This window comes from Lepisosteus platostomus, chromosome 5, assembly GCF_059453375.1.
Source record: "Lepisosteus platostomus isolate fLepPlt1 chromosome 5, fLepPlt1.hap1, whole genome shotgun sequence".
In the NCBI taxonomy this organism is placed as follows: Eukaryota; Metazoa; Chordata; class Actinopteri; order Semionotiformes; family Lepisosteidae; genus Lepisosteus; species Lepisosteus platostomus.
The window spans coordinates 33,638,320-33,653,592 of NC_142615.1; the positions used below are offsets into that span (position 1 = coordinate 33,638,320).

Consider the following 15,273-nt stretch of genomic DNA (forward strand, 5'->3'; position numbering starts at 1 on the left):
GTTGCTTGAGTTCCTCTGTCTTCCGTCACAGGCTGGCGGGTTCTCTGTTCTCCCGTCCAAAAAAACGCTGTTTTGTAAATGGTAGACTGTTTGGATCATTTTGTAGATGATCCTGGTTCCTTGTTAGAAGGTATCCTGTCTGTTTGACATGTTTGGTTTGTGGCCGACAGAATGGAGGGTGACCATACAAGTAGCATGCGTTGTCAACTCTAGCAAAGAAGAACAAAAGCTGGGAGAGGGGAGGAGGCAGGAGTGGTAGAGAGACAGAGAGGCCAGTTGGAGTCCAAGAGCTCTGTTTAGGATTGATATTGTTAATGGCATCAGTGACTGGGTTATTGTCCTCTACCGGAGAGTAGAGCAAAATGAGCTTTGAGCTGAATCCCGTGGTAAAAACGGTTGAGGTCAACTTGTGTTTGCTGGGTGTCCAGCTTCTTGGGGACTGGAACAAAACTGAGGCCTTTGCTAAGAAGAGATCGCTCATCCTGTGAAAGGAAAAGGTCAGAGGGTATAGTAATGACAAGGTTGGGATTGGTTGAGCTGGTAGGGGTGTTATTGGGCTTTTTCTGTAGAAGATGATTGAGTTTTTTTTTTCCTTCTCTGAATGGCTCATATCGATCTATAAAGTAAAACTTCATATCCAAAATCCCAAGACTTATTAAACAAGTTGACAATTTTTTTTTTCCGTTCAACATCCCAGATTGGTCTGTGAAAAGTCTTTTTTTTTGGCACTTTCCTGTTGTGCTGCTCTACTTGTATTGTGAGTTCCGCATCAATAACCTGGAAACAAAATTATCTGAACAAGCTCTGACCAAATGGAATCGACCTCCCTTTCCAGTTCAGATCTGGGTGCAAGATGCCCTGTGTCCGTATAGAAGATCTTTTGCTTGCTAACTTTGGGGATAGCAGTACATGACCTGTGATTTCTGACTAAATTGCAGAAACAATTGACCAAGTTTTGAAATTATATTCACTGTTTAACTCTAGTGTTGTATGTGATTTGTATTTTTAGGAAAGATCTGTGACTCCATCAGTTCTTTAAGTCAATGATTATGGAAAGGACAGTACTCTCCATGTTAGGCATATTGAAACCAGTAGTTACCTGTGTTTCAGAGGAGAGTTATTCTGTAGAAAGGGATAAGAAACATTGCACATTTACAATGCTCTGCAGTGTAGGGTGGGTGTTCACTTATTAGTGGTGCCTAGAATGCAAAAACATAAGAGGTTCCTCTTGAAAGAAACCAGGGTATTGGCTTCAACAACATGTCTGGATAGTTTGTTCCATATCCCCACAGCTCTTTGGCTGAAGAGCTTCTCCTTGTTCTGTTTTGAACCTGGTTCAGTCAGTATAGTATTGTGAAGAGGAATGCAGGAAAATGCTGTCTTAATTTGTTTTTAGGTAGTTAGGTTTTGAAAATGTTTTAAATGAAGCACAGTCTTATGCAAATCCTCCAGCTGAGAGGCCTACATAAAGGACCCGGATAGTTTAAACTGTTTAATGTTCAACTGAAAACCATCTGTAAAATTTTTCAAATCTCACATAAAATGGTATTGGAATTAGGTTTTTAAATTCATATCTGTAACATGCAATATTCTGGTGCTCCGTCTCTGTGCTACAGAGTGCTTTTTGGAGTTTTTTTGCAGCTATTTGCTTTGAAAATCCAGACATTTCTGGTTGTGAAATCATTCTTTAATATTATCCCTAACATCTTCCCCCACGTTTGTTTCAATACTATTGGACAAAATTACACATACATGATGCGTCATATTTCTAGCTTAATGATGGTTGTGCAAACATGCAATAAGGAATAAAAACTGATTATCAATAACTGTTAGGGGTTTCATTTTTAATTGCTTGATTACAGTAGTAGAATACACTGAAAAATACAGAGTGTGAAGATTAACTTCCAAACGCATTATATTGAAACACTTCCAAAATCCATTTTTGTATTTTTCAAATCTGCTGTAGCACTACGTTTCTTGCTCACAAAACATTCCATGGTGATAGTATACATACCTAAACTATTCAGCACTACAGGCATTGTGAAATGTACATAACCAAGTGTCTTCATTCTTGGCCTTTCAAATTCTTCTGTTGAGAGGCACAATTCTTACAACCAGTTTTCACACCTGTCACACTGAAACTAGACAAAGCAAAATAAGTAATGATATTTCAATGAGTTGTGTTTAGGGAGATTCAAGTACTTGTAGCATACAGATGCAGCCATTCAAAATGCGTGGGCGATACCGCATTATTTTGCGGTGCGCTTTACGCACTCTACCGCTAGTTACCGTAAATTCTCCTATAATACCGCAAGTAAAATAATAGTATCGGGAATTTCCGCAAGGTGGAGCTAATAAAGCTCAACCTCTCATGTTTGAGCTGTCGCCATCAAAGTCTGTAACGAAGATATTACTAATAGTATTAATAATGAATGACCTTGGACAAGCTGTAAACAAAGTATTGCCCTGGTCCACATTCTTTTTTTCATTGACCGTCTTTGTAAAAGTAACACCACAGCATTTCGCAATCACGCATTTGTTTCCAATCATGCAAAGTACAGTAATTTTTGAAAATCGATTCACCATGCCTTTCACATGCTCATAAAAGAGATTGATTTAGGACAAAAACATATTACCGTATGCAAACTGTACTGTATACAGTATGTATATGTATATTTAATGTCTTAACTGTGCCTGTTTAAGTATTGAATATTTATATGGAATTTTACCACTGAAGGGAAATCTTAGTGCCTGAGCATAAAAAGAATAGGAGCATACTGTAACGCGTGTGAAGGCCATAAACGATATTAATTTTGGAACTTAAACATACAGTATATGGCTGGTCTCGGTACTTTAAAGAAAAAATACACACCAGTATTCCATTTCTCCCTAAACATTTTAAGCATCGAAGTCTTTAACTCACGTGATACCGGAGTCAGCAAGCATACTTTTAGAATTTGATTAAAAGGGAATATAATATGGAATCGCGTATCTCAAGAAATTAATAACGATATGATTATATTTGTGTACTGCGACAGGGCTGTGTAAGGCTGTTTCGCTTCCCTCTTCATGTGACTTCCCTTGTAGCCCACCGGTCTACGTGCCCGATTACCAACTCACAGGTTGTGTGTTCAAATCCAGCTGGTGCTGGACTTTTCTTTTAACAAACATTTCTTCGAAAAAATAGAATAGCAATATTATGGACAATCAATTGACTTTTATATTTCAAAATATCACAACATGATCGATTCTAAGTCATTTTTGATAACAATGAAGAGTCACCTTCTTCCCTTCTGACAACGGTCCCTGCTTCTGCTTCCTGCTTCTATTGTGTGTGTGTGTAATAGAGTAAATTTTTATAGAGAAATGGAGGCTGGACAGTATGCATTACAATATAAACATTTATATTGATTTAAATTGTGTTTTGATTTAAATCGCAAGCGCGTGTTTAATTATATGTGTTTTTTTAATCATAATCAGACTAATGCAACATAAATTGATACAGTATCTTTGTCTTCTAAGTATCTTAATAAACTTTCAGCGTTTAGATTTATTTTTCTTGTGATTTTGGGATCAAACGTGGAAGGATTAGATTGTAATCGTTTTTATTTTTCAAATACCTTTTAGAAAAGTGTTATCTATACCTGCCCAGACTGTACGCCTTCCTAAACCCCGCCCTGACCACTTTCACTTCTGTCCTGCTCTTCCCCGCGCACCCCAGCCGGGCGCTCTTCGGCCTCTGCCCGGTACGAATGTATATTTTGATATTTACACCCGGCGCGGCACTGAGGGAGCATCTGCATTTATAACTTAGTTTTTAAAATTAGTCAAGCAATATAAAGCATCTCCTTTTACTTTTAAGTCCCTTAAATACATTGAGCACAGCTTTCTCACCACTTAACATTACTTTTTGATACCATCCTTACACAAAGCAGAAACTTTCCGATGACATACAGTACAAGTGGAAAGATTTCAGATTTTAATAGTCTTTAATTTTGTTACGTTATACGTTTTAGGAACGTTTCATCTAAACAAACACCACAAAACTATTCTCGATTGTATTTCTGAATGTTATGTTACACCTACAGTAGTTCACTGCTTTAAATACATCGAATTAAGAAAGTTAGGTGTAGCACTTTAGATCTTTTTTTCTGAACCAGGGAAAATCTGATCATGTTTCTCTATAACAATAATAAAAAACTTTATTTTAAATATCACCTTTAAAAGTGGCATCTCAAAGCAATACAGTAGATGGAAAAACAGTTAAAAGGGACCAAAGTAAATACCAGACAAACGCAAACGTAAAATGCTTTTATTCATTCAGCAGAGAGTGAGAGGGACATCTAGAAGAGAGAGACACACACACCGGTTTCCATTGACAAAAGTAATTGTTTTTTTTTTCAATTCCTCTTGTCTAACAGGAATGTTTTGTTTGTGGACAGACTGTTAGACTAGAGGAAAAGAGTGCCTCCTTCTACGAAGCATTTCGTTGATCTGATCACAAATTGTTTTCCAGTCGCACGAAGTAAGGGTTGAGAATCTCCGATTCACCATGCTACTAATGGTTTCCCGGAGATTGCAAGGCAAGGCACTTTTGCCTCTGGACCCTCTGGATTTATGCTATATTCACATGTACGGCTAGAATGTTCATTGTCTTCCAATGAAAGGCGGGTGCCTTTTGCCGAAGTCGGGACACATTAAAGGCTTGCCACACCCGGACTGTTAAACCAATGCATTAGCACGTCAAAGCCCATTGAGGACCCGGGTGCAATAGTTGTTTTGTCCCTTGATTTACTGATCTGCATTAATTATGGAAATCGAGTTCCTGCTCTTTGCAGACAACCTGGTCCCGCTGTCTCTCACAGAACAGAGGCTGCGCCAGAACCTGGCACTGCTGGAGCAGCACTGTCAGACCTGGGCGCCGACAGTCAACTGGACAAGACCAGAGTTATGGTTTTACAGAAAAAAAGCCAGACCTCGGGGAAACAGGTACAAATTCACACTTAACAACAGAGACAAATTCAATCACAGACCATGTGACATGGGAGTCAAGAACCTAACCCACAGCGCCACCAGCACAGTCACATGCTGAGAGCTGAAAAAGCACTACAGAAACATTATCGACAGACAATGTACAGATTTGTTAAAGCTATAAAATAATGTAATTAGGCACAGAACAAGTTTACAGCACAGTACAATAATAAATGCTGACCATGACTTTAGAAGCATAAATTACCTTACACTCAATTTAAACACAAGCTGTCTTTAGCCCTCTAAGCTGGTTCATACAGAAATGTAGAGAACCAGGCTCAGAACACACAGCTTCATTAGCGAATACATATGCAGGACAACTAGAGAAGAGGTTTTACAAAGGATGGATTTTTAGAAACATCCCATCAGTGACATCACTGAAGTCAACTCCTAGGTACCTGTTGTGTGGATAGTTTCACAAGAATCAGACAAAGGTTTAAGCATCGCTTGTTCTAGATAAAACTGCAAAAAAAATCAACAACCCATAATGTACTTCTTTGCGGCTCTGTTTGCCCAAATCATATATTCACAACGTGAAATTAGAAAATAATATTACGTAACCAAAATCCGCAATATGGAAACAGAACCTGTGTAATTGTTGACAGATGATGTACTCGTAACATTTTTACAAGACGAACTACAACATTTAAAAAATGACTTGTATGTACTTGATATCTCTAATCAATACACTGCACTGAATTAAAACAAAACGAAAACTAAAATGCCCTGGGCATACAGTTTCGCGCTTCTTATCAGTTGCTCAAAAGTAATTTGACTGTATGAAATGCATAATATAAACCTAGAAACATATACCTGAGCAGTATTTATGTAGTATCGGTGTCAAGACATACCTCTCAAATACTGTTGATCAAGTTAAAAATATCTCAAGACTGATTCTGGTCATAATGAAACCATGTTTCGTGTATGTTTTCTTTAAAGTACCGAGACCAGCCATATACTGTATGTTTATGTTCCAAAATTAATATCGTTTATGGCCTTCACACGCGTTGCAATATGCTCCTATTCTTTTTATGCTCAACTACTAAGATTTCCCTTCAGTGGTAAAATTCCATATGAATATTCAATGCTACAACGGGCACAGTAAAGACGTTTACTGTAAATCTTTCTACGACAGACCAACGGACCACGAGTGCCCCTGTCGGTCAACCAATCACATACCGCGGTACCCCGCGTCATCTTGTGTCACGATGCGCGACGCCGTAGCCAATTACCTCCGGTTCGTGTCTGTACCGCGCACTTTGAATCACTGCATCTGTACTTTATACACAGAGCAATTGTATATACAAAGCAATTGTTTTATAAAAACGCTACAGGCGTGCCAAAACCGTTTTCGAACTTCAAGCAAACTTTACCCCGGTCAAAGTGATTCAGACACAGACATTCAATGAAAACGAATTTGATTCACTCAAGGCTCCGCTCTTTTGTTGTGATGTCATTTTAATTAATGTTAGCTGTGATTAGGTGTCGTTTTTGTCTCTTTTAACTTAAGAGTTAAAGAGTTTAAGAGTCTGCTCCTTTCTTCCTAGTATAGAAATAACATGTTCCATGTTTACAACCACCACTATAAATTATTTGTTCAGCTCTAATGCCTGTCTGCGTTGACAAGGCATCTCAAAATTACATATTTAAATAAGACCACGATCCTTCCTGTTACCATTCCTGTGGTTGGAGCGTTGTTTCGCCCTTTTTCGTTCTTCTACAATATTTACAGAGTTGTACAGAAGAAGTGTGCATCGGTCCATGAAAATCATCAGTACTGCTGTTGTTCTATGCGTAGTTTAACCGAGAGCACTTAAAAGATGCAAAAAGCTTTCAAAGAAAACAGAATTGAAAGACAGTAGAGTAAGGAGGTAAAAAAGCACTCCCCCGTCGAGGAATTAACCACCGTCGCCCATGTGACTGGATATAAAAATAACTGATTCGTTTTTGCCCAGTCTCTGGAAGCTTCAATGCGATTATTTTTCCTTCCTTATTTCTTCATTCCCATGAATTTACAGGCATTCTCCATGAGCACACACCATTGGGGATGTAGCTCAGTGGTAGAGTGCATGCTTTGCATGTATGAGGTCCTGGGTTCAATCCCTGGCATCTCCATGTGCTTTATATTATTGTCCTCACATTGCAATCTTCTGTTGAGTGAGAACTCTTTGTCGGTATTCATAGAGAGCCAGGTTTACACAATTTAGTTCAGTCACACACGAAGTGCTACAGTGTTGCTCTGCTGTTTTAAATGTACCTCCAAAGCATTTAGTTCTGTTAACTACAACAAATGATTTGAACTAATTTAACGTCATATTCAGGAAATCCAGAGAACGTCTCCACACTTGTCGTGGCTGTTGAAGAAATCACCTTTTAAATCTCACCCGGGATTTCTTGAGAGATCATTCAGCGAGTGAGTCCTCCCTCTGGGCTCCGCACTAAACTGAAAGCTGCGCGAATTCCTCACTCCGTGTCCTGTACTGTTACAGGTGTTCTCGTGTAGATGTGGAGCACAGCCATAAGGAGACTTTGATCTTTTTCCGTATGTGAATGAAAATGCAAAAGAGCACGAAAAGTATTAATCGTATAAAATTTCCATGGTACAACTCGAGAAAGTACTGAAGGACTAAACAACGACTTTTGATGATAACAAGAGATTCAAGAAACACAACCATCCGCACACGGGCTTGGATCCCGAATGCTTAAGTTAAAAGAAAAAGCGAAGGATATGACCTGTAAACTCTCTTCATGTTTTATAGTTTATGAAATAAAATTATGTTCTACTTTCTTAATAATTTCTTATTGTTGATAGGTGATTTATTGAATTTGAACAAAATCATAATTACAAACATTTTGGGTTAAACTGTTATTCACACACTCTAACGAAGATAAACGTTAGTGTCTTCCGGTGTGTGAGCCCATTTCTAATAAGAATAAAAAATAAGTTATATGAATTGAATTGTTCTACTTTTTATACTTATATAGTCTTATTAATATTTCAGTTAAATATTTTTTTCTGTAGTAATACTAGTCTCAATTTACAATTTTTGGACATGGTGCATCTTAAATAATTGTATTAGTTTTGGTTTTGGAAAATCGCGCCCAAAAGCTACCAAAACTGGTAATGTTCACAAGATATGTAATGCAATAGCAGCCTTCTGGGTGGAAAACAAAAAGTATTTCTTGGTATGAATCCTAGCTCATTTATAGGCGGCATTCTAGGACTTCTCGGTTCGGAAAAGCTGTCAATGCATCCTATGTTTCTACTCCATCAATATCAGCAGTGTTATCACTACCAAACGCTAAGAATAGATCCTGGCAATCCTTCGTGAGATCTTCGTTGGAAAATTGTTTATTTTCTTTTTAAAAAGTATTTTTAATACCATCCAAAAAGTCGAAAGTTTCAATTGCATGCAACTGATGAGATCTCTCTTCGATGGAAGTTATAAGTACACCCAAAACACGTTTCTTGTGGATCCAGAATTATGAGGCTCAAAACATGCCTGTCTCTTCTTTTTTTGAGGACGAATTGATTATTGAGGTGTAATCATTGGTTCAAAACCCAAATCATCTGGTATTGCTGTTGTTTCTTTGATAGTTTCTTCAAATCCTTCAATTGATCTTCGATATCGAGGGATAATATCAATAAGTTGTGGTTTTCTTTTAATCACCAATTTTATTAAAATGTCACTTTCTTTTACAGATGTCTTGCATGTATCACAAGATATAACAGTCCCCTTGCGTCCTCAGGTAAAATGTTTTAAAAAGTACAACAAAAGTACAATATACTAAACAGCATTTATGGTTACATGTATATTAAAATGAAGGTACATATACCAAGATATTAAAATACAATTGTACAGTCCAAACCTAATAATGCTTGCGAAGTTCTCCACCAAATCTGCACTGTAATTCTGAAGTATTATAGCTGAGAATGCAAGATGAGTATGAAATTCAAATTAATTTCTTGGAAGCTGCTGATGTTGGTCATTATTGAGCATTCCAGATCATATTCACTTAAGAACTAAATTGATTACTTCTTGTAGCTTTAAACGTGCACAATATTTGCATTTCTTGCAAATATCAAGATGTTTTAAGTGTCACTGAGAACAATAATTGAGTTTGAGCAGATATTATGCTTACATGGGAATCACAAGACGTGCTCCTCTAGGTGGGCTTGAACTACCAATCTTCCGCTTAAGAGAAAGAGTAACAAGAACCAATGTTTTGCCAAGTAATTTGAAGACTTAGATAAAGAAATGTGGTGTAGAATGAAGAAGCACGGACAGGGTTTGAACCCTCATAGCCCAAAAGTCCACCTACTATACAATGTTAATGGAGGCATACATGTTTCCATGGGATATTTACTCCTGCTCCCAAACCAATATGCTGCAGTGATATCTGATGATGATACTGTCACTGGTTGTGAGCCATGTGTTTCAGCTGTCAGCCTACTATACCATGTTCAACCAACGCTAGTAATATTACTGTTGTAGTAGAGGAGCAAGAGAGGTGCAGTCGGTAGAGCTGGTGACCCTTAAGTTCAGAATTGTGGATTCAAGGTTTGTTTGTGTCCTTTCTGATCCCTCTATTCTTTTAGTAGGACAGTGCAAGCAAGACGTGATAGCGTGATAGCGTACAGTGACAACCCAATGTTTTATGTGCTTTGTGTAATTCAGCTTTCTTACCACTTTGGGGCTCGATTCAGATATCGTTGTTAAAGCAAGGGGCGAGCAAAGGCTTTCCTAAATCAAGGTTGGTCTGCTCACAAGTAAATAGAAACACTTGAGCGTTTACTGTTTGAAGACCGCACTTTGTCAAAATACTGCTGTTTCTTAATTTCACATAATGGTATTTAGACGGGGCAAAGTAGTGTAGCCCTTGTGCAACTTTGATTAGCGTTTGTTATTCGGTTTTGAGGTTTGAGGAGCGTGATGCAAATCGAGCTTGCGAATAGAAAATGAAACAGGAATCATTTCTTGGGCTAAGAAATCCAAGAAGCATGGAAACCCGTGGATTTTAACAGTACAGAACACTCACAAATCACAGTGTTGCTGCTTTTATATTTCGGTCTTTGACTTTTGAATGCATACCTTACCGGAAATCTTTCTTCACTTACAGACAGCTCAAAAAGTTCTTAAATCAGAAATCGGAGCCCATCTAAAAGTTCCTTTCTGCTAATCACATTTAAGTATTGACGAAGCATTTTCCTGCCCATCATGTTCTTGAAAAGCGGTTTCTCTGTTTTCCTCCTATTGTCATTGTCAGCACAATAAGACAGGAACAATGCACAAAAAATAAAAAAGTAGCTGTCAGAGTGGATTTAATCCCCTGTTTCCATTCAGAGACCAGAACACCCAACCAAGATGGAAGACATCAGTTCTCAAGTCTGACACCTTAGACCACTCAGCCAACCTGACAAGTGATGACGAAAGCTGTGCTGAATTCACCAGTAGTTCACTAAACTGAGTTTCTTCCTTGAACATATTTGCTTGTCTACAGAGTAAATTGCAAAGTCCAGGTGTGCAAAGCTCATGGAGACTTATTCACAAACACTTACTGCTGTAATAAATGCAAAATGATCTTCCACAAAGTATTGGTTGGGGGGGTTCACCAGGGTGTTGTAGGTTTATTAGTTTCAATTATTTTTCCAAAATTTTTCTCTTGAATTTTGTTGGTTGCAAGGTCACATTAAGGATGGAAAGACATCTGACATGATTTATCTTGATTTCTGGGTTAACATCACAAAAACCTGCAATTTCAATAAAGGTGTGTAGACTTTTTATATCCACTGTACAGTCACTTCCTTTGTTAAGCGCCATGGGGCAACCTAGTTATTGTGAAAGGCTATATAAAAATTAATTTAATTTAATTTAATTAATCCAGAGCATTAAGGCACTTTACAAAACATGCATAGGACAGTAGAGTATAAATGTGTAAAACCGTAGTTTCTGAAGTAACAGCTTGGATAATCCAACTGCCACTGTTGTTACTGCTTCTGCTGCTAATACTACTACTGTTACTACTACTACCACCATGACTTCAGATTCTTATACTAATTCTGATACTAATACTCCTGCTACTACTACTGCTGTCATTACTAGTAATAGTGATAAAAACAGGGCACTCACAGATCTGTGGATGTGGGTCTGGACTCTAGAAAGTGGTTCCATTCGCAAACAGCTCTGGACCTCAACACCTGTTGATGGATCACTTCTGTCAGACACACCAGTGGAGCCCAAGTCCACCTACACACACACTCACACACACTGACAGACACACATCCAAACACTCACACACAGACACTACACAGACTCACAGACACACACATAGACACTACGAATACTTATAGACACACATCCACACACTCACAAACACAAATTCACACACTGACAGACACCACACACTCCTCACAAACACCACACACTCACAAACACATACGCTCATAACTACAAATACACTATAAATAACACTAATACAAATACAAATTATATCACAACAGTAACACTATCACTAAGACTTACACTATCATCATCACCAACACTGACACAAAATACTACTACACTTATAATACTAATAATAACAGTAATGCTATCAATAAAACTAACATGACTACTAGTGTAAATAATCTAACCTTATCTATATAATTATCACTAATATTAACAGGAATACTAGCATTAAAACAATCAGTAGCACTATCATCATTAACACTCACATGAACACTAGCATTAATGTTAAAACTACTGATTGTACTCACACTAATATTAACATGAAGACAATATTAGTATTTGTTGCTATCCGTGACGTCACACCGCTCTTTGTGACGAAGGCGAGACACCTAGCAGTGCACAGTGACTTGGAGCCTGTCGCCGTGGTTACCATTCTTATGATTTGTAAACAGTGGAAAAATACATTTAAGCTTTACTTACACAAATTTATCAACTTGGAATATAGTTTTTAAGAATTTATCAACTTGGAATATAATTTTTAAGCTCTACCATACAATTCCTTAACAATCATTTGAATAATAATTAGTTAATTTCGGATTGAACATTATTAACACTAAAGGCGCTATTGTAATTGACCGATACAGGCTGTATTGACTGTTTTCTAGATATTTAAAACAGGGTCAAAACGGGAAAAGAATTAGTACTCACCAATCCGTGAAGTTAATCGATTATTCTACGGTTCTTCAGTTGAATTAATTGGTTGTCGATAGATAAGTGATCAATAAGTCTCCTCCGTGCGCTCCGCGCGCCTCCCGCGGTCTCGCTCTCTGATCCCGGCGCTCTGGCAGGTGAATGTGACGTCACAGCGCTCTTTCTGACAGAGCAGAGCGCGTCTCCGCTGTAGGAGACTCCTGTCCGGAGCCCGGGGGGCTTTTCATACACATATAACATCTCCAAAAATAAAGGCGATTCATAACACCTGGAAATGGAAAGCGACAAACCGAGGAATAACATTTATGAAACAAAAAAAATAGTTTACTTCGCAGACTAATGCGTTGTATAGCATACTCCCATAGAGCAGAAGAGAAAGGGCACAAGTCCCTGTAATTAGCGTTTTTAAGCGTTTTACACGAATCTCCACAGAACAGAAGCCAGGAGGATCAGACTCCTGATCCTGGAGGTTAAAGAGCATCTCCTGGTTTTATTTCCACTCGAGCTCTCAGTTCCTCAGCCAGTTTGATTAACTGTATAACTGTTATCAGACTCTGTTTAACTGTATATTTATAGGACTCTCCGTGAGAGACCTGTGGGAGACGCTGTATCCCAGGGCTGGTGTGGAATAACACACATACAGGTCTTCTGTGTGATCTGAGTCCCACTGCTCAGAGCTACAGACTGGTCAACTGGTCACTATTGTAGACAAGACCATCAGTCTGCTGCTGCTGCTGCTGCTAATCATATTACATTTATAAGAGTGGCAATACTGCTGTTCATTAAATCAGTAAAAATAATAATAATAGATAAACACATATTGCTCAATTTTCAGTAAAACACTTCTGACACTAAGAGGCTGTGAGGAAGGAGAAAAGGGGGAGATGTGACCTGAGTCCAGGCTGTTCTGTCTGATATTATTCATGGAGCAGCACTGATTGTCTGAATGTCCTCTGGTTCTGAATTGTCGGGATAAAGAGAAGGATGGAGATGAGCTTCTGTCTGTTCAGGAGGGAGGAGTTTGGGTAAAGTACTGAGGGACTCAGAGCTCTGTGTGTGAGTCTGAGCTGTGAATCTGACTGAGAGGAGAAAATATTTTTGTTTTATTCTGCCTCTGAGAAGTCTTTTCCTTTGCCAAGCAATGTAACATCCCCTTCAGATACTCTGCACAGACTGTCAGAGTGAGAGAAGAGGAGAGAGAGATGGACAGATAAGAGCACACACAGCGAGAGAGACAGGATGGGGGAGAGAGAGGAGAAAGAGCAGGAAGACAGTGCAGGTGTTCAACCACACTGTGACCACAGGAGACAGGAGGCTTTTCTCAGCTGCTGAGGAGCTCAGTGCTCATGGCCACTCAGGGTGAGAGGCTCTGGCAGCAGTCAGGTCTGGGAGCTTCTCCTCATACTGACACTGGGGCTCTGAGAGTCAGCCTCCATTCTGACAGGAACAGCCCCTCCTGTTCAGCCCTGAGAGACACACTGAGAGAGCTGTGTGGGGAGAGGACCTGTCACCCTGTAGAGCTCTGAACACTGGACTCTCCTGTGTCTCCCTGTGCAGCACTGGAGCTCTGGATACTGGGCTTCCTGTGTGTCTCTCTGTACAGCTCAGCTCTCAGCTGCCTCATCACACTGACACCCACAGCCTCACAGTACAGCCTGGCTTCCTGTGCTGGAAGAGCTCGGAGGAGCACAAACCACAGTCTCACTGCAGGGTCTGACCTGAGGCTCCAGTACAGCTCTGCCTTAAATCACTGCTATATTAACAATTAACAAAAAATATGATTTTTTTTTATTTCATAATTTTGTTGCTTTTTCAAATTTGAAACTGACTCCTGCTCTGTGGCTCCTGCTGCTGCAGCTATTATGGTGAAGCTGTAACACAAGAACTCTGCTATATTGAACAGGAGAGTTTAAATACAGCATAACTGCTAATACTACTACTGCTATCACAACTGCTGCTGCCACTGATACTACTGCTACTACTAATATTTTACTGCTGCTCCTACTACCTATAATAATAAAGAAGAGGATGTGAGCTGTGCCCTTACACTGTTCAGACTGGTGGTGTATCAGTGTATCAGTATCAGTTCAGCTCCACTGTGCTGTTAGAGAGTCTCAGTCATGCAGTTGGCTCCACACAGAGAGACACTGGGGCCACAGCTGGAGGGGTTGGAACATCTCTGTGGACTGGAGCTGCGCAGAGACAGACACAGGGTCTGAGGGACTCAACTGGAAGAGCTACTGTCCACCAGGGTCAGTACAGAGGGGACAATCATTGCTGAGCTTTTCTTTCTTTTTCATTTAAATTATTGATCACAGTCACAGGACAGCCAGTTCTTATTCAGTCCACCTTGTCTCTGTATTCCTGTGCTGACCTGAGTGACCTCACTGCCACCTTGAGCACAGGCTCTCCTCACACTGCCCTTGACCATGACCAGAAGACATTACTGTCTGGAGACACAACAACTCTGTGAGTCACTGCAGGACACCAGTCATTGGACACTGCCTGACACAGACAGCAAGACAGGACCATATTCAGGACACCAGTCACTGGACACTGCCTTACACAGACAGAAAGACAGGACCACGTTCTAGACACTTCCTGCTACAGACAGCAAGAATTACAGGACCATATATACATAATTGATTATCTTGATACTGATTTTCAATTATAATACTTGTCTAGAACTGCAAAGATTTTTTTTTGTTTAATATCTGATCTCTTCCTGCCCCTGTAGCACCTGCGGCCCTGCTGTCTGTATCTGTATCTGTGTTTCCTCCAGTGAGACAGGAGAGCTGCTCCTGTCTCTCCTCTCCTCCGCGCTGCTGGGAGTGTCTTCAGGGAGAGGAAACAGTGATGTGTCTCTGATATATATGGAGAAGAATGAAAGGGTCCTGTGTGATTGGAGACCCGCCTGTGTGAGAGGTTCCTGCTGTCAGTCTAAAAAGGCAGTGCTGTGTGTGATTGGCGGGGCGGGGGGCTGTATTGTTACTGGGGGTCTGGGGTGCAGAGCAGCAGCTCAGTTGCCCTGTGGGCTCAGGGGTGAAGACAGGGGTCTCAGCTGCGCTCTGTCCTGATGACA

General features: G+C 39.7%; 1 long non-coding RNA gene and 1 other non-coding gene across 2 annotated transcripts; one reads left to right on the forward strand and one right to left on the reverse strand.

The window, feature by feature from the left end:
• The first annotated feature begins 7,074 nt into the window (after positions 1-7,074).
• On the forward strand, positions 7,075-7,146 carry trnaa-ugc (transfer RNA alanine (anticodon UGC)). Its single transcript has one exon. It is a non-coding gene; the product is annotated as a tRNA-Ala (tRNA).
• A 275-nt stretch (positions 7,147-7,421) lies between these two features.
• On the reverse strand, positions 7,422-11,805 carry LOC148665689 (uncharacterized). The gene is made up of 3 exons (XR_015936914.1): positions 11,747-11,805; positions 11,163-11,230; positions 7,422-7,565 (listed from the first exon to the last, which is right to left on the reverse strand). It is a non-coding gene; the product is annotated as an uncharacterized LOC148665689 (long non-coding RNA).
• Between the last annotated feature and the right edge of the window lie 3,468 nt (positions 11,806-15,273).